Source organism: Nilaparvata lugens, chromosome 10 (assembly GCF_014356525.2).
Source record: "Nilaparvata lugens isolate BPH chromosome 10, ASM1435652v1, whole genome shotgun sequence".
NCBI lineage: Eukaryota > Metazoa > Arthropoda > Insecta > Hemiptera > Delphacidae > Nilaparvata > Nilaparvata lugens.
Genome location: NC_052513.1, coordinates 44398064 through 44414587, shown reverse-complemented (window position 1 = coordinate 44414587; position 16524 = coordinate 44398064). Strand labels below are relative to the sequence as shown.

General features: G+C 35.4%; 1 long non-coding RNA gene across 8 annotated transcripts in view; it reads right to left on the bottom strand.

Moving 5' to 3' along the window:
* Window positions 1-16524, bottom strand: part of LOC111049364 — a 42774-nt gene continuing 26250 nt past the window's right edge. For 6 of the 8 annotated variants that reach the window (XR_005572344.1, XR_005572342.1, XR_005572339.1 and 3 more), the window contains 4 exons: window positions 12806-12894; window positions 10720-10860; window positions 8359-8474; window positions 1-138 (listed from right to left, as the gene is read on the bottom strand). This is a non-coding gene — a long non-coding RNA (uncharacterized LOC111049364). Of the gene's footprint in view, window positions 139-6151; window positions 6646-8358; window positions 8475-10719; window positions 10861-12805; window positions 12895-16524 lie in introns of those variants that run through there. The other 2 variants (XR_005572340.1, XR_005572338.1) reach the window with 2 other exon arrangements.

Genomic DNA, 16524 nt, shown 5'->3' with positions numbered 1-16524 from the left:
GTCACTTTATATAAATTTCACAAGAGTTCCAACAACATTTTTCTTCCAGTCTGCTACTTCTTGATATCCTTCTTCTCTCTTGCTCTATGAAGCTGGCCATCATTCTCCTATTGTGCATCTGTCCCGCTCTTCTGTGTCCTGTAAAAATATAATGCATAATAATCACAAAATCAATGACACAGAAAATCATTTTACAGTGAGCAACATTTAATAAATCGCAAAAAATTAGTGGTAACCAGCTGGACAGGCAAGTTTCATTGACCTTTAGGGCCAAGCTACATGAGTCAACAGTGCAGGTCTCCGATTGGCTGATATCCGAAACTCCAATCAGCGAGTTTTCTGCCCTACCGACTTTGGAATAAAACGCTTCATTTGGTTTAGCCCTAACTCACGTCAAATCAAGTACCCAAGTCTAAGCCAACTCAGAACCCTATAGATAAAATAAACTGGATCCATCTTAAATTTGGTTGTCTATAAACAAACCCAACACTATAGTGAGGTCCTTGTTATAATGACAGTATTTGATCAACTTTGGTTTTGCTATCCTTGTCTATCATTCGACAAAGCCGGTGGTACTATCCTTATCTAGGTCCGCAGCGATGCCAATTATGTTTTTGACAGTGTAGAAATATAATTAATTAATGAAGAGAATCAGCATCGCTATTCTTCTATCTTTATCCACTGTCATTATAACGTGGACCTCACTATAGAATCTAATTGGTTGCTATAGTGAGGTCCACGTTATAATGGCAGTGGAGAAAGATAGCAGAACAACGTTGTCGAACCTCTGTCTTGTAAATGCCTGCTGTAGATGGTAGCTGATTCAGGTTTATGAGAGGTTTATTAATATTAACTGTTCATTCTCGTTTAAAATAATAAATTATATTTTATTAAGTAATGAATTATATTTTTCAATAACTTCAAAATGAATTTGAATTTGCATAAAATTAAGATGAAATATTTTGTTAATTATAAATTCTACATTGCTAAAAGACGATCTGGCGAGAAAGAGATAGCGCTATCTGCTTTATTAAATGATAGACAAGGATAGCAATACCATTGCTAATCAAACACTGTCATTATAACATGGACCTCACTATAGACAACCACACTGAATTTGGCTAAAGCAGATAGCTTTGTTCAAATGATATGTATGATTTGTAGGCCTATCTCAGGTTGGACACTAACGGTAAAACAAATAGCAGGGGTAAACATGCACACACAGTCACACACACACACACACACACACACACATGTTGTCATGTGTGGAAAATTACAAATTATAATGATAGAAATAGTATATTTCGCACCTAGGGCCGAAAATCTGACTTTTCCGGCTCGAAATCGGTTTTCAAGTCCGAGGCCGTAGGCCGAGGACTAGAAAAGATTGAGAGTCGGAAAAACATTTTTGCCCGTGGTGCGAATGCTATTTTTCGCCACACAGATAAATAAACAATATATATTACATGAGAATAATTGTTTATTAAGCACTTCCAAAAGCAAAAGTGGAAGGTCATAGCTCTAGGTAATCTGAATATCAGGAAATCGTCCCAAGTATGTTTATTTTTTATTCTAATTTGTCTTAATAACCTAAAAGATTATGTTAAATTATGTAAGAGGTTGAGTTTATAATTTTTATTCTTCCCAATGACAATAAGATGATATTATTATAAATGTTTTGATTCTTGAATAATAAACACAAATAATGAAAAGTTTTTGATCAGCTCTTTTAGCACACTTGAAATTTGGCCAATCTGAATGTCAACGTCAACAATGCTTGTTGTCGTTGACTTCGGAAATTTAGGATAGAAGTTCTATCCTACTCTGAAAATCGAATTTGAATAGTTTATAATATATATCTTATCTGCATTTTATTCATCCAAATAAAATGATAGTTTCCTTATTGCAGAATACTTATTCAATTCTAAAAGCATAAAATGATTCCGTTTCATAAACCATTTTGTAAACACGTTCACATCAAATCAGAATCAGCTGACTTCAAGGTTATTTTACAGCCCTAGGGCCGTAAAACTTTTACCGGCCTGGTCAGAAAACAATCATTTTCGGCCTCCATATGACGCACGAAAACCAGCTCATTACATCCAAGTAGGGCGAAAAATAACTTAATCTCAAATATGGAGCAGCGAAGAATAACAACAAAAATCGGAGATACAAAAACCTTGACTCAAAAATGTTTACTCTAAGCCTTTCGCTGTGATGAGGCAACAATATTATGACGATATGCGTATCAAGCATGTCCTACCGTTAGTGGGTCACCACAGATTTGGTATTCAACTAATAAAATTGATTGATTGAGTACATAATTTATGTAGATTACAATATATACTGTCTTATACACTTATATACAATAGCTTACAATACAGCAAAGTTTTAGATGAATTTACATAATATAGACTAAGAAAATAATGATTGAACTGTACAATGATATATAAAAAAAAATCAATTTGGAATAGCTATACAAGATAATATTGTAATGCATCTACATAAATTGGCGGAGCTTTGGACATATCAATGTCCATTCTTTGGAAAGAATATTAAAAAATCCTTGCATGTAACTCTCTACCAAGAGAGACTGAATGAGAGAGATTATGGTTTATAGTAGCCTATCCTGAGCTTATTCCTAGTTTACCCTACACTTCCATTCAATGGATTATTAAAAGGAGTAGGTAGTGGCTTTTACTATTAAAACATAGCATAGCCTATCGACAGTTTTCCTACCTAAAATCAAGGTGTCACCTAAGTAACCAATAATTTAAAATGAATAAAAGGTATTGAAAGAGCTATTAGGTACTCAAGTTTTTTCCTATGTATGAAGTAAGCACTCGAATTTGAGATCATCTATAAATCAATAGTGAGGTCCACGTTATAATGACCGTGTATGATTAGCAATGGTATTGCTATCCTTGACTATCATTCAACAAATCGGATAGCGCTATCTCTTCCTCGCTTTGCTCTATTGCCAGATCGTCTTTCAACAATGTAGAATTTATAGTTAACAAAATATTGCATCTTAATTATGAAAATTCATCATGAAATTATTAAAAATAAAATTTCTTGATTAATAAATCATAATTGTTTATTTTAAACGAGAATGAATAGTTAATTTTACATCAATAAACCTGTACAGTATCAGCTACCATCTATAGAAGGCATTGACCAGACAGAGGTTCGGTAACGTTTTTCTCCCATCTTTCTCCACTTAACCCCATCTTATAACGTGAACCTCACTATAGAAAGATTCCCACATAGGGAAAATATGAATAACCCAAGTTCTAACTAAACTATTCCCACTCAGCCCGGCCGAGTATCAATAATTAAATGACCATTCAAAACTTATGGCAATTATACAGAGTGATTATAAAAGGACTTTACAACTTTAAAATCACATAAATATTTATTGAATTACTTACAGAATTGAGAAAGGTGTAATTTTGTTACAAAACACTTCAAGTTCAAGGTGTGGGAGTTATTTTGGTTGGATGTGACAGCCGTTGGTAATGTGGCATAGATCCCACCGATAATCGATTTCTTGCGACACTCGTGCCAGAATAACTTGTGCAACCGCAGCGATAATCCCATTTCGGAGGTCAATTGAGATTGTCTGGTATACCAGAAGGTATAGACGCAGAGGAAAGAAACACTACTTTATGCTTATTCCGTGGTATAGAGGCGGAACATAAGCCTTATCCTTAATGTAAGTTGATATCCCATGGTTTAGGGCGTTTATGTCGCAACTTTTACTGTTATCCCAAGCCGATTACTGTCGATTATTGTTTATTTTTACTGTTTTGAACGGGTAAGAGTGTATGAACGGCACAATATGAGAGACTACCAGCGTCATAAAGCTTCACGGGAAAGAACTACGTGGGCTATCGGCTTGAGATAACAGTAAAAGTTGCGACATAAACGCCCTATGCCATGGGATATCTACTTTTGCTATTGTTTCTCTATGGCTATATGTAACTTCTATGTTCAACTGGCCCAATTTGAATACCCACCAACTCCATTACAATTGAAACCCCAGCATGAATTCTACCGATTTCTTACCGTACTTATAAATCCTATTAGATCACACATAACTTGAAAAACATGAATTGTATCTGCAGACATCAATCAAATGTATGCCAAGTTCCGTTCAATCTGGTAGAACTTAAAAAATCGGACGTCCAAAAGTCCACGTGTGTGTGACTTGCTAAGCAACACCAGTAATTTCCTACAAATATTTATAAGGTTGGTGAAACAGAAACAGCTGACCATATGATGCGCGCGCAGACTGTAGTGAGGTTCTCGTTATCACAGTATTGCTATCCTTGTTTATCATTTAGGCAGATAGCGCTATCTTTTTCTAACTCAGTATCATTTGCAGATGATTTTTTCAACAATGTAGAAATTCAACTGATTAACAAAATATTGTATCTTATTTATAAAAATTAGCCTATAGCCTATATTTTATCGACAAATAAAATGGAATGGTTTTTTTAAACAAGAATGAATAGATATTCATGAGATACTAGTATCAGCTATCCTCTATAGAAGGCAAAGGCAAGGCAGAGAGAGAATCGACAACGCTGTTCTCCTATCTTTCTCCACAACGTGGACATCACATAGATAAATTTTTATGCAGTACTCTCAAATTGATTCAATATTTCGTCCATACATTTTATAATATCGTCACACAAACAATCACAGATGAGGCAATGTCTAATAAGAGAAGAAATATGTTAAGATTACTAAGGTACCTACCACGACATTAGAATACTTGAAAGAATGACGTCATAGCAATAACCACAGACCATAATATAAGCGACTATCAAGAGAGGACACTCAGTATTGTCCTCTGATTGGCTAATTCTCACCAACTGCCGATTCTCAGCCAATCGGAGGAAAATTCTGACTCCAGCTGTTTTAAGTCTAGAACTTAGCCAAATCCCGAGCTCGGAAACCAGCCCTAATAAACTGCAAATTGTAATTCATTAATTTGTGGTGATGGAAACTGGTCTCAAGTAGTTATAGTGCCAGCTCGCCTTGCTCCAATGTGCGCCACCTATTGCTCTGTTAATAGTCGGCAGACAGTCTGTGCTTGCTTGCTATTGGCGCATCAATCTTCTACTCACATTAACGGTAAACTACCACTTCTCTACTCTCATTTTTCTACTCCAATGCCAAGTTTTTCTACTTCTACTACGATTTTTTTTTTTAGTAAGTTGAATTTCAAATAAAATTATATTCAAACATCAATTAATTTTGTGAAACAAATGTACTGTACTCGTATTGGAAGCTTAAGTATTTCATCTATGAAGAGGATAGCTATATTTGGCAAAACTATAAATAATTCATACAAAATTACTTTTGACTTGGAGGGATATGCGGAGCAGAGAAATGAAGGGAGATCAGCCAATTATAGTGATGAATAGATTCATAGGTAGAAGAGCGCAGTTGCCAATTTGTCGATTAGAGTCAGTTGACTCAGTGCTTCATGAGAACACTTCGTATGCGTATCCATGAGCACTTACTTGAACACACACTAGAAATTAGAGAAGACTGGCCACTTTGGAACGGCAACATCCCCTACTTTTCTCTGCTCTGAATATCCCTCCAAGTCAAACGTAATTTTGTAAGGACTATAATCTTCAAGGATTAGTGTATTAAAACCTCTAATTTGACATGAATTAGTCTGTGACCACACGGGAATTTTTTTCACTAGCGAACGCCGCTTGAATTCCCACAAGTCGGCAGCATTCAATGTAATTGGAGCATGCCATAAGAGCTTGTTTTCACGCTAAACAAGCGCTTGTTTTTACGCTAAACAGGCGCTTGTTTTCACGCTAAACAGGCGCTTATTCTCACGCTAAACAGACGCTTGTTTTCACGCTAAACAGGCGCTTGTTTTCACACTCACTTCCATAAAAAAGTTAATGATTAGCGCGTGAAAACACTCAAACAGCGTATTTTCAAGCAGCGTACAGACAAGCTGTATTGAAACGTGAAAAGAATGCCTATGTGGTATGTGCCCGCAGACTAACATTCAATACTACACTGAATATTATGCCACAACACTACTCAACATCCACAACGATAAGTGATAATGGAAGGAATTCAATCCTGTGATGGGGCAGGGCACTACATCTAATATCACTACTTCTAATTCTCACCAACATAATATGTGGTATTGGAAGGGCGACTCAAGGTTACAATAATAATAACAAGTGGATAAAATAAAAATGGAAACTACATGATACTAAACAGAAAATGTTAGTTTATTACTTATGAATAAAACATAAAATAATAAGATGAATGAAGAAATCATAAAATAAAAATGAAAACTAAAATTTAACTACTAATTACAAACTGATTTTAAAAACAGAAAATGAGATTTCATTACTGATGAATAAAACATGAAAATATAATAAGATGAATGAAGAAATCATAAAATGAAAATGAAAACTACAATTTAACTACTAATTACAAACTGATTTTAAAAACAGAAAATGAGATTTCATTACTGATGAATAAAACATAAAATCAAAAGATGGACGAATACATTAAAAATGACGAATAATTTGATAACATTAAACGAATGTATTTGAATGCCAGAGTTGTTAATGCGACTGCCAAATCGCGTTCCTGTAACACATGAAGGGGGCGACATTACGATCATGGTCGAATCGTCAACTTGTTGCCAATCAACAAACCATGCTCGTGCGTATCATGCCAAATAGCGATGCTCTCGGCCATGCACATAGTCAATAAAATTGTGAAAAATGAAAAGAGAATGAATGGTGAAATGATGGAGATCCTAAAGACACACCAAGACAAGCAAGCAACCAATCATGGCTGAATCGCCAACTTGTTGCCAATCTACAAACCATGCTCGTGCGTCTTATGTCAAATAGCGGTGCTCTCTGCCATGCACATAGTCAATAAAATTGTGAAAAATGAGAAGAAAATGAATGAATGGTGAAATGATGGGGATCCTAAAGGCACACCAAGACAAGCAAGCAACCAATCATGGCTGAATCGCCAACTTGTTGCCAATCTACAAACCATGCTCGTGCGTCTTATGTCAAATAGCGGTGCTCTCTGCCATGCACATAGTCAATAAAATTGTGAAAAATGAAAAGAGAATGAATGGTGAAATGATGGAGATCCTAAAGGCACACCAAGACAAGCAAGCAACCAATCATGGCTGAATCGCCAACTTGTTGCCAATCTACAAACCATGCTCGTGCGTCTTATGTCAAATAGCGGTGCTCTCTGCCATGCACAAAGTCAATAAAATAGTGAGAAAATCAAGTAAATGAATGGTGAAATGATGGGGATCCTAAAGGCACACCAAGACAAGCAAGCAACCAACAGTCACAGCAGGAGAGAAAGTCCACTGTCGAAAAGTGACTAGAAAGGCCACAAATGACAACACAATTTTTGATGCATATGACTGAAGACGAAATCAAGCAGAAGAAGATTGAAAGGCAAAGCAGTCAAGTTTGTAAGCGAGGCATCAAAGTGGAACAAGACAAGCCGAGAAGACAATCAACATAGAAAGACTTTGGCCCGGTTGCACAAAAGCCGGTTAAATTATAACCATGATTAATTTCACGAGAACCAATCAGAGAAGGCTTTTTTGATAAGACGACTTCTCTGATTGGTTCTCATGGAATTAATCACGGTTAAAATTTTACCGGCTCTTGTGCAACCGGCACTCAATGGTAAGTCAACAAGAAAAAGAAAGTTATCAACAAGAAATTAGGCTCTCGACCTTTTGGAAAGTAGTCAAAACTATTCAAGCAAACCCTACTCCCATACAAGTTAGCAATCTAGAATACCAAATACTTCCATGCTATAGTGAGGTCCACATTATAATGGCAGTGGAGAAAGATAGGGGAACAACGTTGCCGATCTGTCTTGTCAATGCCTACTATAGACGGTAGCTGATACAGGTTTATTGATTAACTGTTCATTCTCATTTAAAATAATCAATTATATTTTATTAAGAAAATTATATATTATATAATTATAATAGATAAATTATATTTTCAAATTATTTCAAATTGAATTTTCATAATCAATATGAAATATTCTGTAATAATTATTAATTCTACATTGTTAAAAGACAATCTGGCAACAGAGCAAAGCGAGAAAGAGATAGCGCTATCCGCTTTGTTGAATAATGGACGAGGATAGCAATACCATTGCTAACCAAACACTGCCATTATAACGTGGACCTCACTATAGTCTAGAATTCAATAATTAATTGCAAGCATCCAATTGTTAATAAAGTAGACGTGCAAGATCAAACAATATTCAAATCCATACAAATAGCAAATATTTCAAACTAACCTCGAGTACTGTGTGTGAGTACAATGTCCGTCCGTCCATTGGTGATGGGTGGGAGAAATTAGAGAGAGATGGCTAGCAACATTCCTTCCTCTGCCAGCTTCCAACATTCCAACACACTGAAAAACAATATTCCAACATTTGATACAAGAACATTTCAGCCTACTACACTACAAATAATAAGCGCATAAAGTGAATGTAACGGCATATAGGCAAGGTGTGGTTCACGGGGTAATATACACGGCTTTGCAAAAACATCAGAGATTGATTGATTGATTGATTGAGTACTTTATTTATGTAGATTACAATATATACTGGCTTATACAAGCCATATACAATATATATACAATATATATATATACAATAGCTTACAATACAGCAAAATTATAGATGAATTTACAAAATATAGACTAAGAAAATAATTATTGAACTGTATATGATATGAAAAAGCAATTTGTAATATAATAACTATAGATAATAATTATATTGTTATGCATCTACATAAATTGGCGGAGCTTTGGACATATCAATGTCCATTCTTCGGAAAGAATATTAAAAATATCCTCTCCACTAACTCTCTACCAAAGACCCAAGAGATTCAGAGAACCTAGATAGAGAAAGCTCCCTACACACAGAGATTCTTCATGAATGAGAAAGTTGCAACATCATGAATGAGAGAGTTGCAAAGCATCACCATCAATGGAAAGAGCTTGTTGAACGAATGTCAGCTGATAGGCTGTGTTGTACTTCAAGGACGTGTTGTACTTCAAGGACGTAACTCCAGAATCTCATTGTGTATCTTTTCGGATGCAACACATAGCTTATGACAAGATACAAAAGAGCATCTGTAGCTTACGGAAAGATAAATTTTCAAAAATGTTTCATATTTTTGAACGGGTAGTAGTGTAGTCTAGTGTCTCTCTTCAGAAGTTTATGAAGTGAGTTAGGAGAGTCTTATTTTGTAATATGATATCCCACATTATTATTATTATAGAGAACAAAATCCAAAACATATCTCAGTAATGTTATGTTTTTATCACTTTGTTCTACATCACTTTTCATATCAAAACTGAATAAAATGTTATTTGCTCAAACTCCACCGATTTACGGAGTTACAAATTATTGATGAAACCATTTAAATGAATTGTGTATAATTGAATATGCAAATCATCTCAATTCAATGTTTATTTCACCTCCATAGGCTACTACAATCAAATTCTTGTTTCATTGAATAGTTATCGCTGTATTATTAGTGTATAAGTCTATTAATAAGACGCATAAATATAATACACGGCATAAGAGTACCTTCTCGGAATATCATAAATTGACTTTGTATGAAGAAAAACCCAGTTATATTGGTAGAAAGATTTACCAAGTACTACCAATTCGGTTGCGGGAAATATTAACGATAAAAAAGTTTAAACGAAGTTTGAAATTATTTCTAAAGGAGGAATGCTTTTATAGTCTGAAGGACTATTTTGAATACTGTAATAGAGTCAAATACAAATAGTAATTATATACTAGATATAAATTTAATTAAAAATTAATGGTGTCTCGCTTTTGCTAGCACTTTGACTTGTCTGACGCTGTTGAGGCCAACCAGACGTAATGTATATCTATCTATCTATCTGCAGTTCAAGAAATATAATCTTATCCAAGGTAACAATAATGATGTTCTGTGTTGAATATACACACACCAGCGCAAAAGTCCAATTTCATGTGAATTTAGAAGCCTGAAATATGTATTCAAAACTCAATAGAACTTGAAAACAGGTTACAAAATTGGCCTGTCAAGAGCCATTACTTGAAGGCTGTAATCAATATTAATGATGTCATTTGGCAGTGAATCTGCACACTATAGAACCAGCTAAAGCTGTAATTCTAAAGCTGCATACACATATTCGCGCTTCCAACCCGCACCGAGCACGCTCCTCCCTCGTACCGCCCTCGTACCACCATCGAACCACAGTCGCTCCTCCCACGCACCCATCATGAACGTTACGAAAGATGTTAGATCTTCTCGCGTTCCCCGGTCTAACCACTGTTGCTCCCCGGTCGATCATCAATCGCACTGCTGGAGTGACGTTCGGTTGCGGAGCAGAGCGAAAGTCTGTACGCACCTTAAAGGTTCGTACAGATTTACGCCCCGCGAACATGGACAATTCACTTTTAATCAGCTGATGCCAAGCTTTTTATATCTGTATCTTACCGTTTCTGGAAAAATACAGATATAGTCAACTGATTAAAAGTGAATTGCTCATGTTCGCGGCGCGTAAATCTGTACGCACCTCAAGAGAACATTAGTCACCTAAAAATATTACAGGTAGATGAAGTAATAGTTGAATAAGTTTTGAAAAGACTGACCTGTGTTGAAGGATGTGGACCATGAGACAAGGAAACAAATCAGGTGATCAATCATATAATCAGGATACCAACATATCATAGGCTTCTTCAATATATTGCAGAACTCGTCTTATGTATCTCCTCCAAAAATTTGGTCCATACCTAGAAAAACAATAAATGATACATAAGTTTCAGAAAATTTTCTATGCTACTTGACATTCCAATTTTGAGAGCTATAGTGAGTGAGGTCCACTTTAAAATGGCAGTGAATGAAAATGGAAGACAGCGTCGTCCCCGATTGCCTGCCTTTATATTGTGACATCACATTTCATAAGCGGGCTGGCATAGCTCAAATTGATAGTAGCGAGCAGCAATATTGATGAGATAAGATGCCAGCCAGCTATTACTTCGATTCATGCAGCTTTAATATAATAAAAATTCATTTCAATACCTTATTATAGCTGTCATTGTATGTCAAGTTATATTTTTAATTATTATTATATACTCTCTCTCTCTCGGAAAGGTGTTCTTCAAATTATCCCTCTACCTCCATGTTCATTATCTAGTCCTCTTACATTGAGAGTTCCCTCTTTTGCAATTGAGGGTGCTTACCCCCCCACCACCATAACTTTGGGGAAATATTGGCTTACGGCGTTATCTGCTAGAGTAACGGGACTCTCTCCCGGCAACTGAGAAGGAACTCGGCCTGTGTTTTCGTCACTCTTCTCCTAGACTTCTCGGGACTCGCAATCGTAAAAGTGTGCGGATAATCGAAGTGAATAAACGGTTTAGTGAATACGCGTGTGAAAGAAGGCTGGCGGACAGAAGACTAATGCTCTACCGGAGGATTGCTGTCCGGGGACGAATGCTTCAAAAAAATCGGTGAGTCCATTCAGATTTATCGAATTGAGGACCCTTAGGTCAACCAAATTCTCACAAAATATATTTCTACATTGTTGAAGACTGATTTGGTAACATTATGGAGCTGGAAAAGGATAGAGCTATCAGCTTTGTCGAATGATAGACAAGGATTACAACACCAATGTTAAACAAATACTACCATTATAACGTGGACCTTACTATAGCATTGAATATTAATTAAAATTTTCAAACCTCAAAAAGTATTTATTTCCATCCAGAAATATGTGGAGGCAAACAGGTAAAAACCATATTGGTTCTACCTTATAGTTGAGTAAACTATAATAACACTAAAACGTCATTTTCTGCTGTTCGTGAGTGATAAAATCATGATAATGATAAGATAAAATAAACTGATCTTATAGATCAAAACAGGACAGTGACAAGTCATATTTAAAGAAAATTTGTAAGTTGGTGGAGCTGACCAAAAAACGGTCACCCGTCCAACCTGCGCCCGTCACACTTAATTGTACAAACACAACAGAAATAACATAAAAATCATGGCACCTCACAACATTTGTCATTATAGGCCTATATTTATTCCTCCAATGAAAATAAGGGTCGATGTCAAACGAGGCAAACGACAGAAGAGTCCTGCGACAGTCGAGACCAGCGACGGTAGAGACCGGCGACATTCGAGGCCAGCGACGGTAGAGGACTCCTGAAAAAGAGGCCTCAAATGTCGCCTGCGTTAGGCGACAGTTGAGGCCACTCTAATTTCTGTACAGCCCCGACAGTCGAGACCTACGACGGGAGAGGACTCCTGAAAAAGTGGCCTCAAATGTTGCCTGCGTTAGGCGACAGTTGAGGCCACTCTAATTTTCGTACACTCCCGACAGTCGAGGCCTACGACCGTAAACAGTCCTCTACGGTCGTAGGCCTCGAATGTCGTCGGTCTCGATTGTCGCGCCCCCCAAAATAAATATAAAATGTTTTTGTTAGCTGCACAGGGATAGTGTGGTAATACCTTAAAAAACCTCTCAGCATCATTTCATTATTTTGCATTGAAACTAAATAGCACATTTAAAATGACTGACATCAACACATAACCGCAATGTGTTGAGCTACAAGGCCTACATCCCTCAAACATTTTCATAAGACGACATCATAAATCGTAATCAATTCCAGACAATATATAAAACAGAATCAATAGTGAAAATGAGATAGTAGAGTAAGTTAGAAGCCTCACCTGTCAAGTGCCATACTTGAGAACTGTGGTCCATGACAGGAGTCTACCAAGCTCCATTCGATGCGTTGCTGACTGTGTTCCCTTCACACCTAAAACACAAAACAAAAACACACATTGAAATTTCGGAAATTCCTAATCGCATTTGAAACTATTAAGCCGGCAATAAATAATCATGAAGATTACATGATAAACATGTATAGATACGAACTTTCATACCTTCATTGAAAACTGGTTGACGAAAATCACACCGACACACAAAACTAGCCGATCTAATTCCACAACTTATTATCACACAACTCAAAATTTATATCACAACACATGAAAAGGAGTAATTAGCTAAGAAATTCACGATAAAACACTGAATAATCAACACAATTTCTATTCAAAAACAATAAGACAAACACTAACAATATTGAGACGACTGACTAGCTGTAGATGCCTGATGGGCTCGCTCGACACTCGACAAGTTGAAACAAGCAAGAGAGCTGCCTGCTACCTGACAAAGACAGTGGTATTGTGACGTCACACTCTCCTTCTTCCAACGACAACCGACCAAACTTCAAAATGTCGCAAATATCTTGCCAATTTTTCAAACCACCCCAATAATAATTTCACTACCATAAAAATACTTCCACTCATCTGAGAGTCTGTTTCTTATTCAAATATGAATCCCCCAATTATTTTACGATTTTTAAAACACTTTCCAACCATTTGAGAAGCAATTTGAAGGGAATCTGAGTGAAAATTGAAAAATAATCACCAAAAACAAAACGCCATTAACCATCGTGCATAGAGGGAAATTCCCTTCTCCCTCCTTCATGCTACAAAATTCCCTATTCGGCTAAAGCAAAGGAAAGGAACATTTATCACTGCACCGTCTAATAGTTTTCGATTTTCCAAATCAAAAACGATATTCCAGATAAATTCCGAACCACCCGAGAATAAGGAAGATAAAAATATCTTGATTAAATAATTAACCTACAATTTTTGGTAGGCCTAGATTCCAAACAGTCAGTAATTTTAATTAGATAAATATTGATAAGGAGAATAGTGGAACTGTAATTAAACTGTCGGGTGGGTTCCGAACCACTGCTTCAAGAACAAAATTAGACAAGCAGAAAATGAATTAGTGGTTTACAAAAAACCGCTTAATAATTATTATGAGCTGTATTGATTTATATGAAACTGAACCGCCATTTGTTATTAATTTACTATTCAATATCATGAGTTAAAAAACAACTGACGAGCAATGAAAAAAGTAAAGCTTTAGATTGAAGGCGTGTAGGCCTAAAATCTTGGGTGGATTCCGAACTCAACACAATGGTTTCTAAAAAGTCAAAATACTAAAAAATAAGTAAATCTACCGTAGAAGGTATATTGGCATAACTTGCATGAAATTATAAGTTATAGAATTGAGCGATTAAAACTTCAAACAATCTTATCCTGGAATGAGCAAACCAATCTCTCGAAAACAGTAAACATCATTATAAGATATAAGAATGAATTCTTTGATAACAACTACAAATACTGTAGATGAAATGATGACTTTTTCTCTAGAGCTTGGATCAAGGTGATCAGAATACAATGACCTATGCCTATTTTAATTTGCCTCGGATGGCAGTATTCTATGAAAACGTACAGCTTTCAATTGCAGTCCAATTATCTAGTTATAATCATTTCCATCAGCTCCGTAAATGGAATTGAATGAAAGGCCTAGCCACCTACAATAAACAAATATTATCTGATGATCTTGAATTTATAACAGGAGGAATGAGTTAAGATTGACTTATTTTGAAATTCATATTGAGACTGGGATGCCGGAAACAAATTATTTTCACGATGACTGATCAGCTATCACTGATTTATTTCATAATGTATATCGAGACTAGGATTCTATAAACACATTATTTTCACCAACACAAAACAGATCCTATTGTTCAGCACAAACTTCGGAATTGGATAATAAAGAACCATTTATAGTTAGTTAAAATATTCAAGATAATAACCACTGAAAAATCTACACATTATGATTTCGCCAAGTATAACGTTGAGCTAGTTACATGCACGGTATAGCCTCAAGTCATTGAATCAAATTCTTAAAATTTTAAACCCGATAAAATGATTGATTCAACGTTAATAAACCGATCATTCAGTAAATAATTTCAAATTAGAACCTTTCAAAACCTAGTATTAAATGGTGGAATCAGAACTACAATTTAAATCAACTTCTTGGAATCTTTGATTTAATGTTAATAAAACGATTAGTTATTTAATTGATATCAAATTAGAATTGTTCAAACCCTATTATTGAATAGTAAAATCAGAACTACAAAGTCAGCATACAACATTATATTCAAAAAAGTAATCAAAATTAATCTTAGAAATACAATTAATAATAGGGATAGTTATTCAATTAATGTATAATTAATAGGCTACCTAATTTCAAATTTCAAGATACGGTACGACGTAGCCTCGTTAGGTTGGGTAAAGGTTAGACATTGAACTAGTTACTTGCATGGTATACGGTATTAAATCAACTTTTTGAAATCTTAAACCCAATAAAATCATTGATTCAAAGTCAATAAACCGATCATTTAGTTGATAATCTCAAACTAGAATTGTTCAAAACCTGGAATTTTTAATGTTGAAAACAGTCCTACATAGTCGGCACCTAGCTACCTAGAAATAGAACTTAACGTAGTTCAACAGAATCTCACATCAAAATCCTAGATTACTAGATCAAAAGCAACCTATCAAATTTAATTCATACGCAAAGAGAAAAGTATAAATAAATAATTAGAATTGAAAACTACAGACCTGCTGTGTAAAATCGAAGCCAGTCACATATCCTCAACTGGTGTATCCAACACTCACACAAGATTAAACTCGACACTAATAAATTCACTTTTATAATCACTGTTAACGTCGGATATGATATTAATTACTGCATTGACTTTATAATAGTGAATGAACGATTAAGACAAACCATAAAACACTATACAAGAAGATAAACAAACAAAATCCGACAGAAATTCAAATTAGACTGACCGTTGACCGAGCAACTACGCGGAGTAATATTTTGTACCATGGAACTACTTTATGTAGGCTACCTTAAAAATCACATTCAACAGTCACTATTGCTCAAACCAGAGACTCTGATTCTATTCATAGGAGAATACTGACACTATCAAACAAAACTCATTACACTGTCTGCAGTATTGGTTGAATATGGGGCATTGATGTTAACCTATGTGTATTACTGCCAGATTGAAAAGAAATGTAGGTACATCGGCCTAAACACAGCAATGCAGAGCAAAATTATTTTGAAAGTGCATTCATACAATAGTCTAGGTGGATTCAGAACTCTAATTGAATAAAATAGAATATTTACTTCGCCAAAATACAAGATACATAAGACAAATAATGTGAATCTATCTGATAAACCAGTATGATTAAACAAACACAATTATGATTAAAGCAGTATGAATAATCATCAGAGAAAACTAACTACAAATTCTAACTTACTACAGAACAATTTCAGAAGGCTTACAAAGGAATTTGACCTGAATTAACCACACGAATTTGATATTAAAAATTACTAGATTTTAACAGCAAATAGGTGAGATCAACACGCCTTTTCCCTTAACGTTTGCAGTATTCTGAAATCGAACATCTTACGAACTAATAACCTTAAAAATATAGGGGCAATGAAACGAAAT